At 34.3% G+C, this 21,723-nt stretch overlaps 2 long non-coding RNA genes across 2 annotated transcripts; both read left to right on the top strand.

Moving 5' to 3' along the window:
- The first annotated feature begins 8,481 nt into the window (after positions 1-8,481).
- LOC107990573 (uncharacterized) lies at positions 8,482-10,470 on the top strand. Its single transcript, XR_007819028.1, has 3 exons — positions 8,482-8,642; positions 8,726-8,833; positions 10,432-10,470. It is a non-coding gene; the product is annotated as an uncharacterized LOC107990573 (long non-coding RNA).
- Positions 10,471-11,562: 1,092 nt separating this feature from the next.
- LOC127150619 (uncharacterized) lies at positions 11,563-12,202 on the top strand. Its single transcript, XR_007823184.1, has 2 exons — positions 11,563-11,780; positions 11,888-12,202. It is a non-coding gene; the product is annotated as an uncharacterized LOC127150619 (long non-coding RNA).
- The last annotated feature ends 9,521 nt before the right edge of the window (positions 12,203-21,723 follow it).

Genomic DNA, 21,723 nt, shown 5'->3' with positions numbered 1-21,723 from the left:
GTACATATTACTCGATGTTTACAAAATATCAAGAAAGTCGAATTTATAAACATTCTTGACATTTTAAAAACATCAAGAAGAAAAAAATACATATTATTTGATGTTTAAAAAACGTTAAGAAAACGAAAAATTGACCTACCTCCGTGTTTTCATAAAAATTATTGACGTTTTATCTTTGAATTAAACACCCTTTCTTGATGTTGTTTTCCAAAAAAAAATCAAGTATTAAAATCACAAACGTCAAGAAAGTCTAATTTGCTTCGAGTATGTGCATTTTTCTCTATCATTTCTTTCTTGGATCTTCAATCCCTGTGATGGTCTAATGGAATTCTTAGGAAATTTTTGTGATTTTTCTTTAATTCTACGAGATTATTTGAATAATCTTGCGTGCAAATTGATCTTGGGCCCTTCAACTTTCTTGTATTTTAATAAAGGACTACTTAACTTAAGAATTTAAGCTTAATTTCTAGAAGTACTAAATTCAGTATTAAAGCTTGAATGTCAATGATATTGAGAATGAATAATTTAGCATCAGTTAACATCTTTTTTATTTTTCCCTTGATTGTTAATTTGAGAATATCCCATTGAATCCATCCGCCTTGAAAAATCTCAATTCGAAACTCTTGATCTTAGTCCAATACAATATAATTTTGTTGAAACCGCTATGATGGATACCTAATTGCATAAATTAGTATGAATGTGTTCTTTTAAATTGTTCATTAAATTAAGGCAATTAGTCTTAAAAGACCAATTGATTGAGGATCAATTTGAATGCAAACGCCTCTTTGCTTCAATTATTAGAAATAAAGTGAATAGTCTAATTCTCTATATTTTTTTAATTGAGATAAGCACTTGTTTTTAATTCTTGAATTTCTTGCTTAATTTTTGCAATTCAATTGCTTATTTCATAAAGATTGATATTTCCTTACATGTTTTTCTTTGTCACAATCACCACGCTACTGTTTTCTTTTAGATTCTTGAAATGCCTTTGGTGAGGCTCTCTCTGACTATTGGGAGAGATATAAAGATCTATGTGCAAGCTTCTCCTCCAACCAAATATCAAATCATTACTTGATCAAGTATTTTTACTCCAGTTTTTTAACTTATGATAAGAACACAATTGAAGCGGCAGCAGGTGGAGCCTAGGTGGATAAAACACCCACAGTGGCTCGAGACTTAATCTCCTCTATGGTTGACCACTCTAAAAGTTCTGAGAGTAGACCCATCGAGCTTGACAATTAAACATCCAAAGAGGTAAGTAAATTAAATCCCAACTTCTTAATCTAACTAATCTTTTCATTTCTTTTGCTAAGGGAGGTTCACCTTAAATAATCCAATGTGGCATTTGTGGCATGATCGGGCATCAAACTGACAAATGCCTCTAACTTACAAAGGAGGTCAATGCTGTTAGAGGGTATATGTAACAACCCAACTCTTTATAATTCTGAGGTCATTATTACTAAAAGAAAATAAAAACTTTCTTAACAAAATGAGAAAACAACACTAATTTTAACTGAAAACCTCAAAATGCTCATTAAAATTATAAATAAATAAAAATATGTAGAAATAAGATCTAAAATAAACTCGTAATTCGGGCCCTATCTACTTTTAAAGAAAAATAGTCAAAAAATACAAAAATGCTGAAATCAAGACAATAACATCTCGTGAGACTGGTGATCTCAAGGGACAACACAGTCATAAAAAGATGGTGATCTTGAGGGACACCCATATGGGTACGATCCTAACAGATAAAGTTAATAGAACACTCAATTGATAGCATATAGCACATAATAACATCATAAACATGGCATGAATATTAATCATAACGCTCTCAATCTTGAGATTAATATGTAACGCCCCAAAATTTGGAATTTAATTTTGTCATCTTAAGTGTAGTTATTGAAACTTTGGACGTAGTTATTAATGAAATTTTGGTGGTATAATTAATTAAGTTTGAGGATGAAATAATTTCTCTAATTGGATAATTAAATTTGGTAAGGTTGTTTGTCGAAGATAAGATAATTGAGTTGAGGGAAGAGAAAAATTGAATTATTTTGGTTTAAGATAATGTGATATTTTATTTGGAAAAAAAATATATATATACTTGTAAAAGGGAGTGATGTGATTGGTTGATTTTGAAATTAAGGAGATTGGGAGTTTTAATTGAAGAGAGAGAAGATTTGATTGTTTTGAATTAAATTAAGGAAAAGAAAAAGGGAATTTAATATTGGGTTTTTTTTGTATAAATGAGCCTTGGAACCTGTGCATAAGAAAAACAAAAAAAAAGGAAGAAACCCTAAGATTTCCTCTTCCAGTCGCCGCGTCGCCGCCTTCCCCTTGCGAACCGCTGCGCCGCCGCCGTAGTCGAAGCGTGCAAGCGTCCGCCGTTGTCATCGTGGTCGTCTCCATCAACAGACCGTCGCCCAGCCACTCGCTCCGCAGCCGCCGCACACTGAGCTCCAGCCGCCCGCCCGAGTTCTTCCGTCAGCTGCCGCCACAACAATCAGCTGCATCGCCAGCCGCTCGATTAGCCACGTCATCGCACGTTGAGCGCCGGTCGTCGAAGCCTGCGAAGCCCAGTTGCATCATGCCTCCACAACCCGAGTCGCACACACATACCCAACCCGAACAGTCGTGCCTCTCCTTCGACCCGGTTTTTGACCAGCGTCCATTCTCTGTGAGCCGATCGCGAGCCACGCCAATGCCTACCGAGCCGTCCTGCACGCGCGAGCCGAGCCAATTTCTGCTTTTTAGTCGAGCCGATTCGCCTGTCTTCGAGCTGTCAGCCTACTCCGGTCCTTTACACCTAGTTTGGTAAGTTGATTGGGTTTTGGAATACCCAGTTAAGCATTTAAAATTTGTTGCATCTCAAATAATTTAACTTTGGCCTTAAATTAAATTATTTCTCTGAAGGAGCATCTAGGACCATTTGATATTGGAGCGTGGGACTTCTCCAGTTAGGAGCTCAAGTCGCAACTTCGACCTAAGGTAAGTTACTTCATTAGAATGTCTGGAGTTTTTGATCGATTGGTGATCAAGTTGTGAGAAGTTTGTGTTCTAACCAGTAGGACGTCGCTGCTAGAAAAGCGTGACCTTGCGGTTAGGACTCGTTAAGCAAATCTCCAGGTAAGAGATTCTACTACTAGCTCTACGAGTAGAATTAAGAGATCGCATACATTCTTGGTTATGCACATCGATGACTAGACTGCATAGCGTCATGTGATTTGATGAGGATATGATATGACATGATGTTGTGGTTTGATATGATATTATGTTTTGACATGAGGATGTGACATGATGACGTGATGATGCTATGTTATGTGTATGCTATGGTTAGGGTGCATGTTAGCTTAGCCTATTAGAGTCGTACCTGCATGTGTGTCCTCCAGGATCACCACCTATTTAGGACTGCGTAGTCTAATGGGATCGCGAGTCTGGCATGGATATAGATATGGTTCGAGTGATTTGACGGGATCCTCGCAGCCCGATTGTCTTAGTGTTTCCTCCGGGTACGCTACAGACCAGTTTGTCCTAGGTGTTCCCTTGGGTCACCAAAGACCAGATTTTGTTCCTACGTGAGCACATGTTGCATGTGTTCGAGAACGTGCCAGTCATTGGGTACCATTTTTCAAGACTCTAATAGGAAGTTAACAGGCACCTAGCAGGACTAGTAGTGGGTCCCTTACTGAGTATTTTATACTCACTCTTTCCATTTCATTTTTCCAGGTAGGGGCAGAGGTAAGGGCAAGGGCAAGCTGGCGAGCGACCAGAAGTGACCGTGGCGAGCCATAAATCCGCTTTATGTCTGAGTTTAGACCTTGAGTGTTTGCCTTTTTATTATTCTTTATTTGTTATTTCATTTCTTTAAAATTAGATAGGGTCCGAGTTAGGATTTTAATATTTGTTTACATATCGCATATTACTTTTGATTAGGTTTTTAAATAATAAATTTTTTAGATTTCGTTTCGTTTTATCCAAACTTTACAAACTTTATTTGTCTTTTGAAATTTTAACGGCTTCGACTTAGTATAAGGAGTTGGATCGTTACATAATATTTCATGCATCATCATTAACATAAATCAGTCATCATCATCAACATAACTCAGTCATAACTATCAGTCCTCAACATGCATCATCAAATCATTATGCATTTTAGCTACATCAATGCATAATAGGTAAATCACATGCAAACTCTTAACTTTAGTTCAAGGGTCTAGTAGAAGAAACTCTTACCTCGAGATTAGCTTAAATAAATTATCCTAACACGCACGGTCAAGCTTTCCAAACAGTCAAGTCCTAAACATAAATGAAACTAAATTAATAAATTCCTCAGCTGACTAAAGTCTAAAAACCCAATTATTTCAACTTACCCAAAGTTGAGGTTGAAGCCAAATTATCTTTGATTTGGGAAAATTCTACAGCACAAAACTCCTAGTGCAATCTTGTCAAACCTTCATGTAAAAATAGTCCAACTTAATCCAAAATTAATTTATTTAAGACAACAAATTTAATATTTGATGGGCATACCTAAAACCTAATTAAATACTCACCAAAACTTACCAAAAATAAGAAAGTGGCTCAACTTGGTTCACTAGGACGAAGGTGGCTCATGCGGCTTAGCATAATGAGAAAGAAATTTGACTTGCCTCGGGAAAATGAAGAGATTGTTTGGATGGCTCGTAAGGAAGAACCGGCTTAGACATGCGGCTCAGAGAGGAAGGACCGGCTTGGGCACGCAGCTTGGAATTTTCGTATGGCTCAAAGATGGCTTGGACTTTGCGTGCGGCTCAGATTGTTGATGGCTTACATGTGACTATCGGCTCTTCAAACGATGTCGATGGAGTTGCGACGCGACGGTCGATCGAAGACGGACAACTTGCGACGACAGAACGATTGAGAAGACAAAGAAAGATAAGACACGACGATCGGTGACGTAGAGGCAGCGCGACGTTGACTGGAAACTAAAGGATGCAGGTGGAGACTCAAAGAAAACCCGAACGACAGATGGCTCACGTCCAGCAAAAAGATTGACAGAGGCAGCTAAGGTTTGTTTGATGAAGAAGATGATGCTTCTAGGATTTCTTTGAGGAAGAAGATTTGATGTGATAATTTTATTATTATTATTTTTCTCACGCGACTCAACTTAATGAGAAAGAAATTCGGCTTGGCTCGCGAAAATGAAGAAATGGCTCAAACGACTTGCAAGAGAGAACTGACTTAGGCATGCGACTCAATGAGGAAGGACCGACTCGGGCATGCGGCTTGGAGTTTACATGTGGCTCAGAGATGGCTTGAATTTCGTGTGTTGCTTGGATTGGTGATGGCTTGAGCGTGACGATAGGCGCTCTAAACGATGTTGATAGAGAACCGACTTGACGACCAATCAGACATGGACGACTTGTGACGACAGAATGACAGAGGAGATGGAGAAGATGGTGAATGGCAAGACACGACGATCGGTGACTATAGAGGTGGCACGATGTTGATGGAAAACTAAAGGAAGTGGGCAGAGACTCGAAGAAAACCCGAACAGCGACCAGCTAACGTGCAACGAAAAGATTGATAGAGGCGGTTGGAGTTTGTTTCATGAAAAAGATGATGTTTCTCGGGTTTCTTTGAGGAAGAAGATGAATATTAATGCACGCATCCCGAGGTCAATTTAAGAAAATAATAATAAAATTATTTTTTTTTCTCTTTTCCCTTATTCTTTTCAAAATAACCAAAACACCTCTCTCTCTTCATTTAATACAAATCAAATCTTCTTTTTATCTTCTTTGTCTCTTCTCCCAAAATAATATATTAAATCTAATAATTATATTATCCACAATATAACTATTTTACCCTTTTTTATACTTTAACTATATATATATATATATATATATATATATATATATATATATATATATATATAATCTAATTCCTTAAATCTCACCAATTAACCCATCACAAATAACTTGAATCAAAACTTCACAACACCAAAAATTCTAAATCTCCAAACTAATTAAATATTCTCCCAAAAAATTTAATTAATCATAATTTCCATAAAATCAAACATGTTAGCAAATGTTCCTACCTATTTTATTTCAGCACGTGTACTTTAATTAATTCAGTATTGATTTGTTGAAATTAGTTAAGGAATTGGTTAAAATTTTCCTTCCAAGATGGTCCCACAATTGGTTAGGATTTATACCTTATATATTGGTAAAATCTTAAGTGAGAAAGTGGGTTGTTGTTAAGCTAGCATGTAAGCCTTTGACGGTAAGTTTTTCTTGGTGACTTTCCGTGGAAATAATAAGAAAAAATAATAGAAGAAATCTTCAAGTGGTTCAGACTTGAGTTGAATACATCATCGTTAGTGCAGAAATTAAGGGGGAGACATTTTGACCTTCTTATGTGTTATGATTAATATGTTATTACATAATTAGTTCTAATGAATCAATTCTAGGACAACATGTTGATAATTGTATAGAGTTCTGCTCCTTCAGTTATAACCATGTATTCGACATTTATTATACTCACATTATATACAATCTTCTATTCTGGGTAAAACCCCCCAGACGTAGATGCATAATCATCAAACTGGGTTAACAAATGTTGATGTGTTGTTTGTTTCCTCTCATGTTACTCTAGTTTCATTGTTTGTGCACAACTGTGGTTACAATTGTTATATATAACAAAGAACCGTTCATTTCTCAAAATAAATTCTCAAATTAACACCCCAATAAATACAATATAATTAAAGTTAAACTAAAGGTAACTAAATTGGAGGTTACCTTATTTTGGGGCGTTACAATGTAAGAACTACAATCCCTATAGGAATACCTACAACTCGAGATGGAGAGACTATCCAAATCTAAGATGGGGAAACCAAGATCAAAAGCCCACCTACAACCTCCTATTTAAAATTCATCTAAAGGTATGTAATAAGAAGAAATTGTCAAAACTTTAGTCAGAAGAAATAAAGGTATTTAAACAAGAGACAAAGGCGTTTGAACAAGAAGCAAAAAGGCTGTCAAAATGATGCTAAGGCATCCCAACAGGAAACAAGAGCTGGATTTATGAACATGGATATTAAAATTACCCCACGGGCAACGACGGTAAGCAAACTAGAAGGTAAAGGTAAGCTTCTCGCTCAACCTGACCACAGCAATGTAAGTGCTATCTCATTGCAAAATGGTAAGGTTCTAAACTCTTCTAAGGATGATACCCAAGTGACAAAATATGACCCTCTCCCTTTTGTTGATCAATTGTTAGTAAGAAATTATGAAAAAGTCGACACCATTCCCCGATCATCACAACCTAAGGTAAATAATGTTCCTTTGAATACTATTCCTCATTATCTATCTAAACTACCCTTTTCTTCTAGGTTGGCACCAAAGAAGAAAGATTCATCAAAGGACTAGGAGCTCTTGGAAGTATTTAGGAAGGTACAAATTAATTTGTCTCTCCTAAGCATCACTAAAAAATACCAAGTTATGCAAATTTTTAAACAAAACTTTCTACTAATAAAAGAAAAGCCAAGAGAAAAGGCAAAGTGATGGTAAGTATCACACCCCGCTCCAAATGCCACTTCATGAAACCAGGTGGGCATTTGACTTCTGATCCACCTTTCTTCGTCCACCGCTTAATGCTACTCCTTGTAGTAGGGGCATTTACAAGTGTAAGGACCTCTTCCTTCTTGATCACCCAACGACCATGTCATGGACAACCTTCAGGACTTTCTTTTCCTGGCTTAGTTCTTTGGCTCTTTTGCTCTCCCAATTTGGTCTCACTAACTAATGTAACCCTCACCTTTTTTCTGAACTAAGCGGTAAACCTCTGCGTTAAGAAGTGATGCACTTACCTACCAGCTGCTTTAACGCGAGATAGGATAACATGGCTCACACGCTGCACAAGCTTCCATAACCACCCTTCTCCCCTTAGCTTACTTGGCTTCTACGTCTGACATCCATTCCTCACTTGGCTTCAAAGCCAAACAACCTGGGGAGGGAAAAAAATTAAAACGAAAGTTAAGGACTTAGTGAGTATAAGTTTAGAAAATACCTTTTTGGGGAATACAAAAACTCAAATACAATAATAATATCAAGCCAAAAGACAAGTATAATATAAATAATTCAATCTATCAATTCGTGAACAAACCTTTTATCGCAAGAACACGACCACAGCCAACACAATAAATATCCACACAATCACTAGAAGAAATCTAGTCTTTAATGTCGGGTGAAAAAAGTGAAAAATGGGCTTTAATGTCGTTTTTCGAAAGGCGGATGTTTAATGTCGGTTTTAAACCGACATTAAAGATCTATCTTTAATGTCGGTTTAAAACCGACATTAAACACCCTGCTTTTTTTGAACTGACATTAAAGCCCATTTTTATTTTATTTTTATTTTTTAATTTTGTAAAAATTCAACTTTCTCTCTCTTACTTTACTCTTTTCTCAAACCCTCCTACCCACTATTTTTCATCTTTCTCAAATTTCTTTCACCCTTCTCCATCATCTTTCTCAAATTTCTTTCACCCTTCTCAATCTCATCACTTTCTTCCCTCTCTTCTTCGACAGCTGCCGCCACCACCACCAGCATACATCAGATTCTTCCATCCCTGTTGTCGTCGTCAGTTTCTTCCATCCCTTTTTGAATATGTAATGTGTTTGTTTGTGTTTCTTTTGCTTTGGATCTATTTGTCGTCCGCATCCCTAACCTCTTTTTAATGGGAAAACTGAAGTGCTCACAAACCAAGAGATTTGGGACCGATCTTGCACAAAAACCTGTCGGAACATCGCTACCTTGTCGGAACATCGCTACCTTGTCGTAAGATTAGGGCAGTTTGCAGGTGACGGTATTATGTTTTTTTAATATATTTTTTTTTTCATATATTTATTTGGAAGAAAGTGAAGTTTCTTAGTAAGAATGGGTGACGGTATTATGTTTTTTTAACAACTTGTTTAATTTATGTGTCACAGTCATTTGTGTTAGCGTAACCACTTCTCAAATCAAGTTCTCCGTTGCATCAAAGGCGATTGTTCTTAGTGAGGAGGTATTGTTCATCTTCTTAATATCACATAATGTACTGTAAGTGCTTTTCAAATATGATGAATTAGAATATATTTCTTGACCTCGATAATTTTAAAGTAATTTTAGATGTTTAATTATAAACACAACTTAACATATATCAAACATCAAGTTTTTTTTTTTTTTTTTTTTTTTACGAACTCATTGATTCTGTTAAAAATATTTTTCTTTAGGTTTAGATGTAAGTTTGATCCTCGAAACTTCTTTAGTTCTTATATTATTTTGGTTTATGAAACCATAATCTTTAATTTATTAAATAATGAATAATATTTGTATGAGGTTTGAAGTATAGTTTAAGAACTTAAATCAGCTATATATTGACTTTATTTTCATATTTCTATTCGACAGATTCTTTTATATCTTCTTTGTGTTATTTGAATGAAATGATACTTGCGGAGTATATGATGAGGGTGTCAACTGATATATATCCACATTACGTATCTTTCTCAAAAGAAGAAAAATTAAACCTTTAAAGTTACTTTATGTTAAACTAGTTGATATATCAGATCAACATATTATTGATTAGTTTAGTGTTGTGTTGTAACTGGTTGATGTTTTTGTAGGGTCAACATTGTAAGATCGAAGGTTTTGGAGAAGTTGAAAGTCAATTCCGGATCAATCTTTGTCCTATGTTGTTTTTCCTGAATTTTACATATAAAGCAAGCAAGATTTGGTTTTATAAGACAAAGAATAATGCTTATACTGTAATGATGGTTCCAGCTTTTGGAATTTATGGTCAATATGCAATCTATTTTCCCACCTCATGACATACATTGTGGGAAAATATATAGGTTTACATTGAGATTGTTTGGTGGTCATTGTTCGACTGACATTGTTAATTTTTGCATTCGGATATCAATATGTATCCTTTGCAAACTGTTTGTGGATTTTTCTGTGAACTGTCATTAATATCTAGAAAGTTGAAACCTTGAGTTCATATTATACATTTGTAGAAGTAATACTTAGAATGTATTTTATCATGAAGTTTTAGGTTAAGTTATAACTTTTTTAAGGGGCGGGTCATATATGAGTAGGAGCATTCAAATATTTCAAATAGATTGACACTTTCTTAACACTCATATATTTAAATATCTTAAAAATTGTGGAAGTTTCGATTTGTATTTTAATAGAATTTGTATTTCAGTTTCTTCCATCCCTTTTTGAATATGTAATGTGTTTGTTTGTGTTTCTTTTGCTTTGGATCTATTTGTCGTCCGCATCCCTAACCTCTTTTTAATGGGAAAACTGAAGTGCTCACAAACCAAGAGATTTGGGACCGATCTTGCACAAAAACCTGTCGGAACATCGCTACCTTGTCAGAACATCGCTACCTTGTCGTAAGATTAGGGCAGTTTGCAGTTTGAAGGTAGTCTCTTCTTTTATATCAGTTTGCAGAAAATTATTAGGGCAGAGTTCTTTCTAGAGTTTTGAATGGCTATTATGCATAATGGCCATATAGTTGTGCTTGCTATTCATTTTATTTGTTTGAAAATTCTTGACATTGGTGGAGTTTTCATTTTTTATCGGTATTTTCTTTTCATTTCCTTCGTTTGGAACTAACTTGAATCATGTTTCGTTGATGTATTTGGAATAGATTTAATTCTTGTTGCTAATTGAAGTGTGGTTTCTGGGTTTTCGTTGAGGCATAACTTGATTGATTGAAATCTTACTTTTTTGTTGTTCAAAATGGATGTTATTTGCTAAAAGAAAAGAGGCCTCTCTCTTATCTTTCCCCTTTATTTTTGGAGCTGAATCTACTTGGGATTATGGGAGGAACCTTATCTACTTGGAAGTTATTTGCAAAAAGAAAAAGAAGCTCACTCATCTCTCTCTCTTTCTATTTTTTTCTTTTCCACTGGTTGATTGAATGCTGCAGCTATTTGGGAATTGATAAGAACCTTGTCAAAATTAAGAAAGTTATTAGCAAAAGAACAGGAGCCCTCCTCCTTGGATCTACTTGGGAAGAATCTTTTCAAAAGGAGAGTAACTTGCAAAAAGAAAATAAATCTCTCAGTTCTGGCATTGGTTGTACGCAGGTCTATGGTTAATTGTATTACATTGAACTCAACTAGTAGAGTGGCATTGGCTAGCTGCCGCAATGCTTTTAATATGGTAAGATCCTAACTTCTTATCGTTTTGATATATCTTGTGCACTTCATTGTTTGAGTTTACTTTAGATGTTGTACTTTAGGTGAACATTTGGTTGAAATAGTCACTTTGTTTACTGAGACTTCCAACTTTACTTATATGTTGAAAATAATTTTAGTTGAATAAATAACCTGTTGATGCTTGGTGTACATGTAGTTTGAAGGTTGTTGTACAGGGAAATCGGGGTACAAGGATCTCATGGTCATATTGGTTCAAGAAAGTCTTATATTATCAAGTTGCTCTTGCTTATGTACTTACGAGACTGATAGTCAATGTTTCGCAGGTGAGCAGACTATATTTATTCCTTTTCAGTCCTCATTATCAAGTCCTCATATTCTTATGGATATTCAGCAAATGCAACGTGACATTGAGTTTAGGAGTATGCTTTGTTTCTCAATTTGTTTTTTAGGAAGACTTGAATGAACAAGTTACAATATTATCTTGGTAAGACGGTTATGTGGTTGCACTTGGTTTAACAATTTTTTTTTTGGTGGTGTTGTTTCAAATACTTAGTTTAACAAGGATCTACCTTCCGCATTGCGCAATAAAAGTTATGTTTGGTAACCAACCCTTTACTTTATTAATTAGTAATCAAATGTGAATATTTCTACTAGCAACTAAGTCATAACATTGTTACTTAATTGAACCTTCTTGATGTCTTTTACAGGGAGCTATCACTAAACAAATGACTGCAATAGAAGAAATAGTTGCAAGTGAGTACAATTAGCCAGACCCTCATCTTTGTGACAAGATCTTGAAGTTGGTCATTTGTGAAGCGTTCTAGTTTACTATTAGTTGCAGTTTTAGTTATTGCTCTCTCAATATATTCTTTTTCTTTCTTTCTTTTTTTTTTTTCCCAAAGGATGATCAGTGTAATAATTAAACTTCATAATTTCTTTGTGTTTGGAGCAAGTTGTATATAAATGTACACATTATTAAGATTTTATTTTGTATATGTACAAGTAAAAGATTTCATTTTTAACTATTTGGTGTCATACAAAATGGACAATAATGCAAGGATTTAATAAAAATAAATTTGAAGAAACGACATTAAAGACATCGTTAATGTCGATTTCAAAATGACATTAAAGACAGCTTTAATGTCGGTTAAAAAAAAATTAAAGACATCTTTAATGTCGGTGGAAAAACGACATTAAAGATGTATCATAAGCGACATTAAAGACATATTTAATGTCGGTTATCCACCGACATTAAAGATGAACCGACATTAAAGGCCTTCAATAACACCTTCAAAAATGTCGGTTTATAACCGACATTAAAGGCCTTTAATGTCGGTTATAAACCGACATTAAAGATGTCTTTAATGTCGGTTATAAACCGACATTAAAGCCCAACCGACATTAAAGCCCTTTAATAACGCTCGCAAAGATGTCGGTCGCCAAGTGACATTAAAGGCCTTTAATGTCGGTTTTAAACCGACATTAAAGGCCAGATTTCTTGTAGTGAATTCAAGTCGCCATGCAATTACTACTCCTCACCAGGACCTAGGAATCTCCCCTCGCCTGAACCTGGGTTTCACCTCAACAAGCATCCTGTAAATTATCTGGGATTTCAACTAACTAACTACTTACTAGAATGAAGAGTGGCGGTGGCAGACAACGACGAATGGCGGTACGGTGAGCTACAGTTGGCACGATAATGATAATGTTCGTATTTTCCAACGTGGGCCTGCGAGCTTCTTTCGTTTTCAAAATTGTTATATACAGTCTAAATATTTTTTTGGTTTGTTATATTATTGAAAAAATCTCAAAATTATATGTAATATAAAAAGTAAACGAATGTAAAGAAAGAAACTAGAAATAAGCAATAGTTATATAAGGTATTCTATTTTTGTTTCTATTCTTCAAGAAAGAAAAATACATAAATACAATCAAACTTACGTTGTTTATAGTTTTTTAATATAGGAAAAAAAAGCATAAAAAATGAATAAAAACAAGAATAAGAAACACCACATGATGTTATAAATTCTTAATTAAGATAAAAACCAAGAATTAAATTCGAAATGGCATTGAGCTTTTACTTTTATGCATGACAAAACAAAATCTATTTTCCTATTAATTTATTTATTAATATGAAAATTTAGTTTCATGGTAATTTATTTATTAATTTTGAAATTGAAAAACATTTATCGAAATGTCAAAAATATCAAAATTAAAAAACCATAAACAACATATCAACGGTTTAATTTATTTATTAATATGAAAATTGAAGTTTTCAGTTAATTTATGGATATATCGATTTTATATATTCATTTATCCACCCATGTATAGCAAAAATCATATTTTTTGGTAACATAGTGGAACATACAGACACCTTGTTCACCCACAATCCATAAACAAAGACCGTTGCAACGATCTCTATCTCTTGAATCCTTGTAAATATCGAAGCTGTGTGACCAACCGGGCCACTGGAAGGTACAGTAAAACAATGTTGTACCAATGAAGTTTGGTCGAAAAGTGAAGGCGTAGCCACCCAAAGGCTGCAGCTGGTGGACTCCCAAGTCGTCATCGCCAGATTTGCAATGAACGGTGAGTTGATCCTTATGTGTTAGAGCATTTGTTATGTTGACTGTAACGAGTGGATTTTGGAATGGTTTTCCTTCGATAGTGAATAGGCTAGAAAAAAAGATAGATATCAAAAGACATAGTGCAAATGTTGAAAAGGAACCCATTTTGTTGAAGTAATAAGAGAAAGCTTAGAGCTCGTTTCCTACAAGGAAAAAGATCCTATATATTTTAAATTGCATTATCATACGCCTTTTATAACCTTTTATGCAAAGTCATAACAACTCATTCTATAAAAAAAAAAATATGGAGCCATTTAAAAACCTTCATAAACGGTCTTGTTTTTCAATAGCAAATGGTTCTGTTAGTAAATTGTTGGAATTTAGATAATTAAACATTATAAAAATTTGCCTCTTATAGAACTTGGTAAAAGTCACAACTATGATTAACTTTTTTTAGCACTTTGTAAACGCTTTAAAAACAACCTTTGTTCTTAAGTTGTTAAAACTATAGGATATTTTTAAAAAAAAGTCTATGAAAATAGATTTGTAGTGATAATTGTTGGGATTTGTGCCCTAAAGTCTTTAGGTTGATTAGTTTATTAATTTAATTATTCATTGTTCAATATAAATTATCCAATAGTTGTAAAAATCCAAGATTATGATATGTAGTCTTGCGATTGTATGATGAGATTGTATGATGTTGACAAACATGGTGGTCATGTTCAAGAAATAACTTAAGGTTATAAAGTATATAAATAACGTTGGTGTCTCATCCTAGTAACACTATCAGCACTACTCATTCATAATAATTACAAATGATTTGCTTCAAAAAAATTGGTTCACAAGAAGACATGTGAGTGGGGGTGTCCTATTCAAAAAATTTGTAAAAGACCAGACCGCAAAATATTTTGACCTCTCTTTGTAAATCCATTAATATTTGATGTGATAAATATTTTATAAGAAGATAATATACGACTTATGGTTTGGATTACATTTTCAAGTGTTTAATTAAATAAATAAGTTATTTTGAAAAAAAAATAGAGTGCTTGAAGCCTCAAAATAGTTTTTTAAGTGTATTTTAAACAATTTTCACAAAAAGTGAAAAAGCAAAAAATGAGTTTCTTCAAAAACAAATTTTTCTTAAGTCAATCCAAACGGACTCTTAATCTTAATCATCCTAAGTGATTTATGAACTCTTGGCTGTGGGCACAATCCTTTATTTTGCACAGATGAGATGGACCCAAGTTACCAATTCTATAAGTTTACCAATTTGGGGACTTGATTAAATAAGGAGCCGAGAACATAACTTCACCGGATAGAATTCACTCATACTCACATAGGGTAAGTAGAAAATTAATTATCTTAAATGTTGTTTTTGTGTTTTGGATAAGAGGTTAGCTCGAAAGGGACTTAATTTTTGGTTGGACCATAAACAAATTTTTATTAATGAAATCACAGATAGTTAAGAAAAATAGTTAATTAGAAGGGTAGAAAAGATATTTGACCTCGCTATAATTAGGAACTACTTGAAGAATTGACTTACTTATACTGATTGTATCTAAGGACACAACTTGTCCTATGGTGCAGAAGAGTTAAACTATAGGTGTATAGTGGTTTGCCTAGTTAATGAATGAATGTAAATTTAATTAAATAGTTAGATTTAAATCTTATTTTGATCCTTACACTTCTTAAAACATTGCAAGTGTTGCCTTCTAGAAGAATATGAGATTAGATGGAGTTAAGAAGTTGCTCTCTAGTCCTTTAAACAAACACATATATTAATCATGTGCCTAATTACTAATTAATGTAAGCTAACACGTGACGCTTAAATACCACAAATACTTTATTTCTAAGTTCTCTTCTATTTTTGTTTAACTTGGTCTTAGTCACTTACGATTTCGAGTAATTGTTAGGGCTATATCTAATTCCCATATCATTACATATATTCACTATATTCATCTTTTTGTATATAATAATAGTCTAGACATCATAACGAACCCAACGCAATGCAAATTGCTTAAAATGGAGCTAAAACAAGCAAGATTGAACAAAAACGAGACCATGGGCATTTTTTGTTATTCTTTCGAAGAGGTGTGTCGTTCTCAGCATCGTGGAGCACCCCAGGATGGCACTTGAAGGTCAAGATGTGCAAATGCTTTAGCGGTCGTGCGAAAAATGGTCAAATGTCGCAACGTTCTCTTCCAACGCCACGACACTCACAGGTTTTTCTATGGAATTTATGCGCGCATCTCTAGGTGTTTATGTCCAAATTACTGTAATTAGTGCCTTTTAATCCCTTTTTTCACTTCAGTAATTCATTCATTCAATCCTTGTTTTACATTGTAAGCAAAAATTCTCTAAAACTAGTGTAAAAACGCTCTCAATTACTCACTAAACACTACTCTAAAAATAGACTCTCTTGATGTTTTTAGAATTATTATTCTTGACGGTTTTAAAACCGTCATTGAAGCCAACGTCAAGAATGTCGAATTTCTTGACCGTTAATAAAAACATCAAAGGAATGAACGTTGATGTTTTATAAATGTCAAGTATACAAATTTTTATGACACTTAAAAATCGTCAAAAGAATGAGTGTTCATGATAGTTTAAAATGGTCAAGAGTATGAGTATTCATGTTCGTTTAAAACTGTCAAGAATATGAGTGTTCATGACATTTAATAATCATTAAGAAATTAATTGTTTATGACATTGAAAAACCGTCAAGAATGCACTCTTTTATGACATTTTAAAATTGTCAAGAATGTGCTTTTTTATGACTCTTAAAGACCGTCAAGCATGTTTCAATTTTATTTTTTGAAAAAATTGTAATTCAATTATATTTTAGGTTTGTATTGTGCTCCTGTAGTCCTGTATAGTTGTCCAGCAACAGTTTCATTAGAATATATAAACGACGATATTCATCAAATATAGTTTCAAAAACTCAAACATGTATAAATAAAACTATTCATCATATATACATAATCATTTCCAAAACTTTACATATATATGAATATTTCAAATCATTTACACAAATAATATGTATAATTCCATCAATAGCCACGAATTCAACTCAACATCCTAATTAACTAACTTGTCCCAATATTATCTAGCTATAATCAATCTAATCTCGAGAGTATACCAATAAAAATATGGTAGTATTCTTAAGTGTACCAATCAACTCCACCCCTACCCCCCATATGAACAATTTCAAAAATTCACCATAACAAAATATTTTCTACTTTAGAATCACAAATAAGTCATAATCGCATGTACGATTCCAAAAAGACCACTAACTGAACTCGCACCTCATCTAACTTGGCCTGTGAATATGATCACAGTGTATCAATCTATAAACATGCAAAATAAATGAATTAACTCATAGTTCAAGCAAACCAATTAACTCAAGTCTCAACAAATTAGATGCTCCCACAAAAGAAAGTTACTACTCCCTAAGCTATTGTTCATGAAATTTATTATTCTCATAAAAGAAGTAGTTTGTTATATAACATACCGAATCCGATATGACAATGTTTCTCCTAGTCTTTAAAAGTCCCTTCGAACATTAAGAACATGCAAATATTTTCTAATGTTCTTCAATATATTAAATCTATTTTGTTATTAGCTTTATTCTCCCAAAAATAAAAATTAAAAAAGAGGAAAACGGAAAAAGGACAAAGAAAAAGAAATGAACAACGAGATGTAACTCACAATAAAATGCATCTGCAAGAGCCTTTCTCTAAAAGGCAGCGAGTTTGTTTAGTCATTCAAGGTCATCTCCAGAGGCTGTCTCTTCAAAATTCATGACGATATAATGAAGATAATAATCAATAACCAAAAGAAGATATAATAGATAATGGATTAAAGATGTTGCAATTAAGACAAGGCTAGGAATTACCTTCATCGTGTGGTGAGAGCAAAGGATCCAATCTGACAGCCACAGTTCCATATCCAGAGCTAGAAGGATCCAAAAGAATGGCACGAACCTTAAAGTATTAATGGTGGATGACAAAAAGAACGTAACAAAAGAATGGCACCTTCTATAAAAGATAGGGCTTTTGTCTACCAGCCCAAGCATAAATTAGAAATCGCAAAGCATTCTAATCTCTAAGCAATGATGGCTACGACTATTACTTCCGTCGTTGTAGGGCAATGGGATTGGCTGATCCAACCCTACTAAAAGGTCAAGATATATATATATATATAAAATAATGAAGGGGGTAGCTCTGATTATAGTTACATTCAGTAGATTTGGTAATTTATGAAGAAAAGATGACCAACGTGGAGCTGAATAGAACTTACTATGGATAATGAAAGATCTTTTAGATTAAGATTGCGGAAATCAACATGCAAAACGTCTATATCTTGCACCATTAAGGTTAATCAAGGCAACCAGTAACTTAGGGAAATAGCTAGTAATAACATAAATGAGATCATCGCCTAACTCGTTACTCGCCAGTCTTCAACCCATTAAATGGCAGGCTTGCGTGCAAGGTGACTAATCCAAATAGAAAAATAATCTAACATAAGATTCCAGATGAACAGAGACTTGTTATATGGTATCAAAAACCGAGGCAGACAAAACTATTGACGAAGGATACTATAAGCACCAAATAGTTTGATAGTATGTTGTAAGCGTTTGACCCTACTTTCATTCAATTCACATACAACGACCCTATCTTTTCCATTCATGAGAGAGGCAAGGTGGACAGTTTGTTAACCGAAGCTGAACATGCATCAAGGACATTCAATAATACAAACCATTAAAATGGAAACTATTAACACTAGAGTAGAGTAATTATAGTAAATACAGGTAGATATGATCTTACTTTCCATCCTGGCTTGGGATCAAGGTCTTCTTCAACCATGGAACTAGCCTTTCCCTACAAACGTTTAACTCTCTTGTTATCCAATAAAAATAAAAAATAGCTAGCTTTGGCCTCAACTATATACTTCTTGGCAATGGACTGAACAAAACTAGATACTTACTTGCAAGAAGATTCTTCCATTTGCAACCAGAGGATGATCATGTAAGTCACTGCCTGGAGGAAGAATCAAAAAGTCGGGAACCATGTCATCCTTGTTAACTTGTTTGAAAGGATAACCAACAGTATTTAGGAATTCTTCCCTAGCTTTATAATGGAATACAATCCTCACAAATAATAGAACTCTAAACAAATTCTATCCATAAATCCCTATTATGAATTTTTTAGGACTAATGAGGCTAAGAGGCACTTAGAACAATTGATCATTAATATATACAAGATGACAAAGTGTGCAATACGTGAAGATAATCTCGTTGTGGCTATTAAGGTTTAGTCATTAGCAATGTAGGCGGATTGAGCTGTGAAATCCCTGGTCCTGGATTTAAACACCGTTGTGGCTATTGGATTCTACTCTACTGGCATAAACATTAATAAAAATTGAGATAGTGACATGACGGCCGATCAAAGATGTATGGCTTGTAACGGTGGAACGACGGAGGAGACGGAGAATGACAAGACACGACGATCGGCGACTGAAGAGGCAATACAACATTGACTGGAAACTAAAGGACGTGGGTGAAGACTTGAAGAAAACCCAAACGACGGAGAGATTGACAGAGGCGGCTAAGGTTTGTTTGAAGAACAAGATGATGTTTCTACAGTTTCTTTGAGGAAGAATATGAATAGTAATGCACAAACCTCAAGGTCTACTTAAGAAAAATAATAATAATAAAATTATTATTATTTCTTTTCTTTTCTCTTTTTCCTTATTCTTTTCAAAATAACCAAAACACTATGTCTCTCTTCATCTAATACAAATAAAATCTCCTTTTTATCTTCTTTTTTTCTTCTTCCAAAATAATATATTAAACCTATTAATTATATTATCCATAATATAACTATTTTACCCTTCTTTATACTTTAATTATATATATAATTAATCTAATTCCTTAAATCTCACATATCACAAACAACTTAAATTAAAACTTCACAACACCAAAAATTCTAAATCTCCAAACTAATTAAATATTCCTCCAAAATATTTAATTAATCCTAATTTCCACAAAATCAAATAAATTCTCAAATTATTTCAAATTAACAAGGTAATTAAATTTAAAGTTACCTTATTTTGGGGGTTACAGTATAAGAACTACTATCCCTATAGGAATACCTACAACTCGAGATGGAGAGACTATCCAAATCTAAGATGGGGAAACCAAGGTCAAAAGCCCACCTACACCCCTCCTCCTTCAACTTCATCTCAAGATATGTCGTTAGAAGAAATTATCAAACCTTTAGCAACTAACTCTTTAAATTTCCAATAAGAAATAAAGGTATTTCAACAAAAGAAAAAGGCATTTGAACAAGAAATAAAGGCCTGTCAAAATGATGCTAAGGCATTCCAACAAGAAATAAGAGCTGGATTTATGAGCATGGATATTAAAATTACCCCACGGGCAATGACGGTAAGCAAACTAGAAGGTAAGGGTAAGCTTCTCGCTCAACCCAACCATACCAATGTAAATGTTATCTCATTGCGAAGTGGTAAGGTTCTAAACTCTTCTAATGATGATACCCATTTGACAAAATCCGACCCTCCCCCCTTTATTGATCAATTGATAGTAAGAAATGATGAAAAAGTTGACACCATTCCCCGATCATTACAACCTAAGGTAAATAATGTTTCTTTAAATACTATTCCTCATTATCTATCTAAACCATCCTTTCCTTCTTGGTTGGCGCCAAAGAAGAAAGATCCATCAAAGGACTAAGAGCTCTTGGAAGTATTTAGGAAGGTACAAATTAATTTGCCTCTTCTAAACGTCACTCTACAAATACCAAGGTATGCAAATTTTTAAAAAGCGAAGAGAAAAGACAAAGTGATGGTAAGTGTCACGCCTCGCTGCAAATGCCACTTTATGAAACCAGATGAGGGGCGTGCCACCTAGACACTCATCATGCATCTCCCCACAAGATGACGCGTTGAATGTCTAGTAAGTGGAACAACTTCTTATTTCGTCCTTTCATAAAGCCTTTACTTTAAACTTAGACTTTCTTATTGCATCAGAAATTTACAACTTTTGGACTTTACTCCCTCGCCTAGTACTTTTACATAATACAACCTAACTTTAAACACCTAGGCGGTAAACTCAAATAACAATATTAATGCAGCGAAATAATATAACCTCTTCTCTTTATTAACTTACAACTTTTACAGAGTTCAAACTTTACAAATTACATTCCTTTCTTGCAAAATGTAAAATCTAAGGCTGACTTCTTATCCACCTTTCTTCGTCCACTGCCTAACCCTGCTTTTTGCGGTAGGGGCACTTAGAGGTGTAAGGACCCCTTCCTTCTTGATCACCCAACGACCATGTCATAGATAACCTTTCAGGGCTTCCTGGCTCAATTCTTTGGCCCTTTTGGTCTCACTAACCTAGGTGCGACCCTCACTTTCTGTTTTGAACTAAGCGACAGACCTCTGCATTAAGGAGCAATGCACTTACCTACAGGCTCCTTTAACGCGAGATAGGATGACACGGCTCGCACGCTGCACAAGTTTCCATAACCTTCCTCCTCCCCTTTCGCTTCCTTGGCTTCTACTTCTGACGTCCATTCCTCATCTGGCTTCACTGCCAAACGACCTAAGGAGGGGAAAACTTAAAACAAAAGCCAAGGACTTAGTGAGTGATAAGTTTAGAAAATAACTTTTTGAGGAATAAAAAAAACTCAAATATAGTAATAATATCAAGCCAAAACTTAAGCATAATATAAATAATTCAATCCATCAATTCGTGAACACAACTTTTATTGCAAGAACACGTTCATGAAAACCATTCACAGAGATATACATTTTACATATGGAAACCACAATCGAAATACGATTTTAAGAGTGAGAATCACCCACAACAATCATATGTACTTAGAGATCACTCACAGAAAAGCATTTGTTCTTAAGGATCACCTCACAAACAAACAACCGACATCCACTCT

This window comes from Cucumis melo, chromosome 1 (assembly GCF_025177605.1).
Source record: "Cucumis melo cultivar AY chromosome 1, USDA_Cmelo_AY_1.0, whole genome shotgun sequence".
Lineage (NCBI taxonomy): Eukaryota > Viridiplantae > Streptophyta > Magnoliopsida > Cucurbitales > Cucurbitaceae > Cucumis > Cucumis melo.
Note: the sequence above shows the minus strand (reverse complement) of the source record. Positions and strands in the feature narration are given on the sequence as shown.